The sequence below is a fragment of the Chinchilla lanigera genome, unplaced genomic scaffold (assembly GCF_000276665.1).
Source record: "Chinchilla lanigera isolate Chin_1 unplaced genomic scaffold, ChiLan1.0 scaffold00013, whole genome shotgun sequence".
Lineage (NCBI taxonomy): Eukaryota > Metazoa > Chordata > Mammalia > Rodentia > Chinchillidae > Chinchilla > Chinchilla lanigera.
In genome coordinates, this window is record NW_004955414.1 from 167,142 (window position 1) to 174,714 (window position 7,573).

A 7,573-nucleotide genomic window follows, 5' to 3' on the forward strand; every position below is an offset into this window, starting at 1 on the left:
ATTCTGTGTCTCCAGTCAGTTGAGGCACATACAGGAAGCAGATACAGGCCGAATGAGCAGCAATCACAGACTGCTCATGCCTGCGATCCCCTAGGGGGTCCAGGCACAAGTAAAGCACAGGCTCGAACCACAGAGCACAGAGACTCAGTGTGTAGTGATGGCAGGGTTCTGGGTCGCCTGCTCTGCCCCCAGGAAGTAGATGGGAAATACCTGGCTCTTTCTGCAAGTTTCAGCTGGGAACCGTGGAGGTGTGAATAAAGCATGAACTCGAACCATGGGACTAGCAGCTCTTGGAGCATTGGCTCACTCGGTGCAGGGCGCACACATGGAGGGGCCACATTGCCCCTCCCCGCCCCAGCTAGAGAAGTCCCCAAGGCTTCTGAGTGAGGACCTCCTGTCTGCCACAGGTGCACGAAGGGCAGAGACTGCACGAGGAACGTTTTTTTGAGCTCACAGTGTGTAGAGGTTTTGGTCTGTAATGAGTAGGCTCCAAGCCAGGGTGGCCTGAAGACAACAAAAGCAGCAAGAGCCAAAGAGGCGGCAAGAACAGGCCTCTTTCCCTGCCATGTAAGGTCGGCAGGTGGTCCAGGCCCCAAAGCACTTGTAGAGCTCACATAGTCTCCCAGAAGGAGGATGTTTACAAAGTAAGGACCCTGGCTCCCTGCTGAGTCCCTTAGTTATGCTTCTGAATTCCTCAGGTTGATACAATGTATCAACCATTAAAATGGAAAAGCTTCATTCTAACCCTGGCTCCAGAGATCTCTTACCCTTAAGTTTTTATTGCCTCTAATGTAGATGGAAGGGAATTACCTAGAAATGCATTTTGGATAGATGCTCTAGTTCATTGTCTTTGGCTTTTCCTATTCCCCACCCCTCAGGTGTTTAAGCACATCATCCAGCAAACACATGTCCCAGAGTCACATCGCTAAGAGCTGATTTGGAATCATAAGAAGTAATAAGATGTAGTAATGTTAATTTTTTTTAAAGGGACAGTAAAACCCCCAATAAAAATGATACAGAATTTTGAAACAAGATAGGACATTAACAATGGTTATTATATTGTTATGGCAGAAATTCCCCTGGCATAAGTGGAGCTGTATTCCACAAGAGACCCAAGTCTATTGAGAACAAAACCAGAGTTTAATTTTGAGGCTAGCCACCCTCACTTCCATTTGCCAATCTGGAAGCGGGCCATTGGCCAACTTTGTTTTACCCTATATACATTTTGGTTGCCATTGGCAACAGATTGGGATGTTACATTCGCTGACCCCGGTGGGCATATGGTCTTTCTCTCATTCTGTTGGACCCCAGGTCAGTTGCAGGTCGCATGTCAAACCGTGATAGATGTTTCCCCCATTACATTCCATTTGTCTCCTTTTTTACAACCGATACATTCCTTTAGGGTTACAATGTTTACCTAGGGCCAGGAGATGGAACTGCCCAGGCAGGGTCGCAGAGGGTTACCTAGGCCTAGGCGCCCCTTATCTTGGGGGGACATTCCTGGGCAGAGTTGATCTGGGAAATTAGCTCTTACAGTGTCCCGGGAGGCTTCCCCAGGTACCATGTAGGCTTTGACCAAAACTATTTTATCTAAAATAATATGCTAAGATTCGTTGCCCCCTACAATATTACATATTGTTATCTTCAAAGTATTTGCTCAGATTACTAGGTACACAGTGGTATAGGTACACCCATGTTTACTTTAGCACAATTTGTCATAACAAAATCTTGGAAACAGCCCAAATGCCCATCAACTGAGGAATGGATAAAAAAGATGTGGTATTTTTATACAATGGAGTACTACTCAGTTACGAAAGAAAATAAATTTGAGGTAAATAGATACAACTAGAGGCCATAGTCATAAGTGAAACAAATCAGAATCGCATGTGTAAACATTGTATTGTCTCCCTAGTGTAAGAAACTGAAAGAATAAATAAAACCCAAAAGGTACAATAGATATAGTGAAAGAGAAAGAAACTTCTGAGAAGGAAAGAACAACTGGTATGGTGGAAAAGAGAACAGAAGGAAGGAGGGAAAAAGATAGCTAAGATAATTATACTACTTATTTCTGTTCACTGAAATAATGTTGAATTCAAACTGTTTTTAAATTTTAAGTTAGAGGCTGCTAGCTAGTTGCTAAAAGTTATTTTTTGAAAAACAGAATTATAATGTTAAAAGTCAAAAAGTAACACTGTTGAGTGCTCAGCAACGTAATTATGCAGCTTGTTGAAATATGGTGTCCACTAGCTCTTCTGTAATTTACCCAGTTAAGGGATGGGAGTAGGTTTTTTTAGTTTCTAACATTTATATTTGCAGAGATGAAGGTGATGATAATGTAAGCTTTGATGTTACATTAATAGAATGCTTATTAAGGACCAACTCTGTGCTCCAGATATTTCATGTATAAGATGGTACACTGTGGTGATTTTCATGTCACAGAAGTACTTGGACATTGACCAGAGTGCTGTCTGGGAAAACCTCTAATTCATAAACTAAATGTCCTCTAACTTAAATGAAGAGGGATAGGAAGAGGACTTGCTCTTGTCTTTATCTGTGTTTCAATGGAGTTAAGTTAAAGCTACAGGACTGAAGAATCCTGGCCTTTCCCTTTCCTCCATGACTACTGTTGGAAGGGCTTTTGCAAGTTTTTGTTCAATTGCTTGAAAGTATTTCACTTAGGTTTGTCTCCCTTTCATTTATTTATTTTTCATTTTAAAAGATCTTTAATTATAATAAAAGCATGTAACATAAAACTTAACCATCTTAACCATGAAGTATACAGTTCAGTAGTGTTAAATATATTCACGTTGTTGTGAATCTTTTGAACTTTTTCATCTTGCAAAACTGACACTGTGTACCCCTCAATCATTAAATGCCTAATGTACCATTTTGAAATGCCCATAACAGTGGAACACAACAAAATTTTTTCTCTTCAAATTTTTGTTCCTTGAATTTTTCTGGGTAACATATATGAATTTCATGCAAAAATTTTAAAAATTGCAGTCCGGCATAATGGGTTTAACCAACCTCCCCATCCTCCTCACCCCAGCCCCTTCTCTGTGATGTTCTGCTCTCTATCTCTGTAATATCGGGTCCTTCGCATCAGTGTGGGTCTCTCTCTCTGTGACTGCCCTCTTCCACGTTGTGCTGTGTCCTCAAGGTCCATCCACAGCCTCACCTGCGACTTCGCTCTTCCCACGGAGCATCCACTGCTGCTGTCGTGTGTCTTCTGTCTCAGCTCTGACTTTGTTCAGTTTTTAGTATTGTATTAGTAGGAGTTTGCAGTACATAAAGATAACATTCCTTTCAGGGGGTTGGTACATTTACAGAACACACATTCATTCTTTTCTCACCCTTCCTCTGGCCTTTCTCCACCTCTTGGTTCCCTTCCCATTTGCAGATCTCTTGCCATATTTCTCATTATCTGTCTTTTATATAATTTTAAAACAGCTTGAGAGGTCTCTCCACGAGGCTTCAGGCTTCATAGCAGAGTGGCAGCAGGAGCTCAGTGTATCTGTGAAATGCTGGCATGTTGCTTCCAGGTGAAAATGAGCGAGGCGTCTAGATGTGCATGTGGTTAAAAGTTTAACTGGTAGTTCATGTTTAAGTGTAAAGAACTAGGGACAGATTCTCTCCTACACTTCACTTTGGATTTCTCTGTAGTAAGTTTCTGTCTTTAGTTATTAACATTATAGTAGAAGAAAATTAAGAAAGTCAATTTGTATTTTTCAAGACATCCATTCTCATGAGATTGTTACTTTAGCTAACATTTGAATTTGTTAATACCACCAGTAGGGTCTGACATCAGGAAATAATTTCCTTTATTAATGTCTTAATGAAAACATAAATCTGAGATTTATAAATTTATTTTGTCTTCCGAATATTTAGTTACAGAATATAATCAATTTATGTAACTTGGGCTTATCTGAGATTGGTTAGTTGTTTTCATTCCCTTTAACTTCTTGGTTAATGTTTCATATTCGTCTGTTCTTACTGTGCGTGTAATCTACAGCCCATCAACATGGGAACTTTTGAAATAATTCCTTACACGTTTTCCAAAAAAGTGTTTGAAAGATTGCCTCACTCGGTGACTTCTCGCATCAGTTTGAGAGTAGCTCTGTACTTCTGACATCAAGTGCACAATGGTAACTAAGAATTACAGCCGTTTTTTGAGTTAGCTGTGCACCAGGTAGCTTCATTATATTTTGGCTGAATTTCTAGAACAGCAGTTACTTGTAACAAATTGTAAATGAAAAAAAGCTACTGATATTCACAAACCAAAAAAGATATAATTTGATTTTTTTTTCCTGGTTTAACATACCTCATTTGCATTGATTAAGGTCAATAACTGAGGAAATATATATTCTGCAATTGTAGATATATATACACACATACATCACCAGATAAAGTTTTTTTTAATGTTCACTAAGATTTAATTGGACTTATATATCATATTTATAAAGGAAACAAATGAAATCTACTTCAGGTGAAAAGAGCAAGTGACTCTTGCTGGTACTATTTTGCTGTAAGAGTGTCTGTCTTCTCTCAGGGAAGGATGGAGCAATCACTGACTTAAAATTTCTGTGTCATTTCAGGATGATGATGACCCTTTCATGAGCATTAATTCTTTAAGAAGAAACAGAAGATAATATATTTAATGAAACTTGCAAATTTCCAAGATATAGGAAAAACTGAAACATTGCAAGATGAGTTCACAGTTGAGGAGTTTTTAACTGTTGCTCCTAACTGAGGAATCTGAAGAAGACTTAACAGAAACTAATGTTTTTTTTTTTTTGTCTTTTTGAAACAGGATCTCACTATGCAGTTCAGGCTGGCCTTGAGCTCCCTTTGTAGCGCAGGCTGGCCTCAAACTCCCAACAGTCCTGCCTCAGCCTCCCGAGTGCTGGGTTACAGGCGTGTGCCACCACGCCCGGCAGAAACTAATGTTTAAGGGTTTACGGTTTAAGTATTATTTCCTGAACATAACTCACATGACTCTATTAAGATAATTTACTTGTTTTAATGACATAAATATAGTATTGGTTCTCCTTATTTTTTAATCTGGTTATTATCTGAGGATGGTCTATACAATTTAAAATATTTTCCTGACATGTTAGTATATATGTCACTCAGTAAGAACTTTATCTGAAGATTGTCCTGGTTAGGAAGAAAAATAAGTCCACTATAATCCATTTCTGCTTCATGATGAGAGACTGTGTTAGTATCTCAATGTTACATTTAGCCAAAGGAAATGTAGAAAGGAAATTGAAGGAAAGAGCTGATAAAATGTAACCTTGCTGTGTGTGATGACACATGCTTGTAATTCCAGCACTGAGGAGGCTGGGGCAAGAGAATCATGTGAGTTCGAAATCAGCCTGAGCTACATTGTGAGACTTGTCTCAAAAATAAAATTAACCCCTTCATAGTTTTAGTAATTTCCTAGAGCTTCTGGATATCCTGAAGGTAAAAAATAAAATTTCCTATGTGAAACCACTAAAGCTCACTGCCCAGGGCACCCAGCCTAGACTGAGCCGCAGGGAGCGTCCGCTCATGGCTGTTGCTGATGTGTTCCTGGGTGAGGCTAAGAGTGAAGGCATGGTCACTAAAGCACCCTTATGGGTTCCTGGGGAAAAGGAGTGAGGCCTTTTCTCTTTAAAAAGTCTCTCTAGGGTGTGAGAAGATCTGCTTAACATGATGCAGTGAACTGCCAAGGAAAGCGATTTCATGCAGTTACAGAAAAAGAAATCTCTCAGCTAATTCATTTTGTGAATTGTTTGTGTGCATCAGGCCCTAGAAATATGGTGAATAAAACGGTAAAGAAAAACCTTCTTGATTGAATATTGTCGCATAGTTAAGTGTGATATGTCTCCTTGATTTTCTGTACTAAGGCGTCAAAATGTTTGTTTTTATGTGACAGTTTTCAGTGCTGTTGATGTCAGTGTGTAGAAATCTTCCAGATGATTCCAGAGTACTTACAGTTGCTTTGAAGGCCATGAGAGAGAAGTAATGAAAATGTTCTGAGGTGGGGCTGGGGATTTAGCTCAGCGGCACAGCGCCTGCCTGGCAAGCACAAGGTCGTGAGTTCGATTCCCAGTACCGGAAGAAAACCAAAAAAAGAAAATGTTCTGAGGAAAACATTTGTAGGGAGTCCTCCCATATTCACCAAAAAGTCTCTCCCTGGTGTCTTGTTCCCTATCATGCAGATACCAGGTGAATGGACTGAGCTTCTGGGCAGTTCTAGGAAGGACTGCCTGTGTAATCCTAGCACTTGGGAGGCTGAAGCAGGAGGATTGTTGCGAGTTGGAGACCAGCCTGGGCTACAAAGTGAGCTCAAGGCCAGTCTGAACTGCATAGCGAGACCCTGTCCCAAAAAGAAAAAAAAGACACACACACAAAAAAGCCAGGCATCTAGGCAGGTGACCTTTAATTCAGGGACCTATAAAACATTTTTTTCATAAGATTCTGAACTTACTACCTAGAGTAAATACAGAGAAGTCATGCAATTTAACAAATAACTAGAGCGTGAATGTCCACGGAATCTAGAATTTCGCTGGTACTCTGGAGCCTCTGGAGTGCTCCCTGCTCTGAGTGAGATCCAGGCTTTGTCCCTCAGGGTGCTTACTCTGCCACAAGGTGGTGCTCCTCCTATATGTACAGTTAAAGTAATTTAACCGCGGTGTTGAAATGAAGAGGCGGTAGTGCAGTCAGTAGTACTGAGTCTGCGCGGCAGTACCACGGTCAGCCATCTGAAGCTGTGTGCACATTGCCTTGAGTGTCTCAGCGGATTCAGCTTGTCACTGGGAACTACAAGCTTGTTAAAAAAGGAAATTCTTTATTAAAAATGTGATTTTAAAAAGGCTCCCAGTGTATATTTTTTCTTTGAAATGTGAAACATTTTAATGCAACTTTCCCCCAAAGTGATCTGATGTCCATTTTGTATCTGTCAGACATTTAACTCATAGGACTTTGTGGCATTTTGAGGTTAACTACCAGTAATATTATTAAGAAAGTTGTACATAATAAAATTTGGTTTTTCAATTTAGAGAGCTTCTGAATCCTTGAATGAAAAATGCCCACATTTGATCATTTGCTTACTTTATTTCAAGAATTCTGAACTTAGTTTGTTAGAAAATACTAGAATTTTAGTTTGATTTCAGTTCACATCGGTTGTTATTGCCATGAATATTTGTATATCCTATGACAGATCACTAGGTCTGACTTTAGTTCTTTTTAAATTGTAAAAGTAATACACATTTGATTTTTCAAAATTCAGACATTGAAGCCCTTATCAAAATGCCTATATTTCCCTTTAATTTTCTCACATACAACTTAAAAAAGTAAGGTACATGTATCTCCAATTACTTGGCATGACTAGTAAAAATAAAATTTTTATTTATATATATTATATATATATATATATATTTTTTTTTTTTTAATCTTTTTGAGACAAGGTCTCACTGTGCAGTTGAGGCTAGTCTTGAACTCACTTTGTAGCCCAGGCTGGCCTCAAACTTGCAGATCCTCCTGCCTCAGCCTCCTAAGTGCTGGGATTACAGGCAAGCGCCACCACACC

The 7,573-nt window shown here is 39.5% G+C and overlaps 1 protein-coding gene across 1 annotated transcript in view; it reads left to right on the forward strand.

The window, feature by feature from the left end:
• The window catches only part of LOC102005703 (double-strand break repair protein MRE11A-like), a gene marked incomplete at its 5' end in the record, with an annotated part of 66,603 nt that extends 61,831 nt beyond the window's left edge, over positions 1-4,772 (forward strand). The window contains 1 exon segment of the mRNA XM_013512034.1: positions 4,596-4,772.
• Between the last annotated feature and the right edge of the window lie 2,801 nt (positions 4,773-7,573).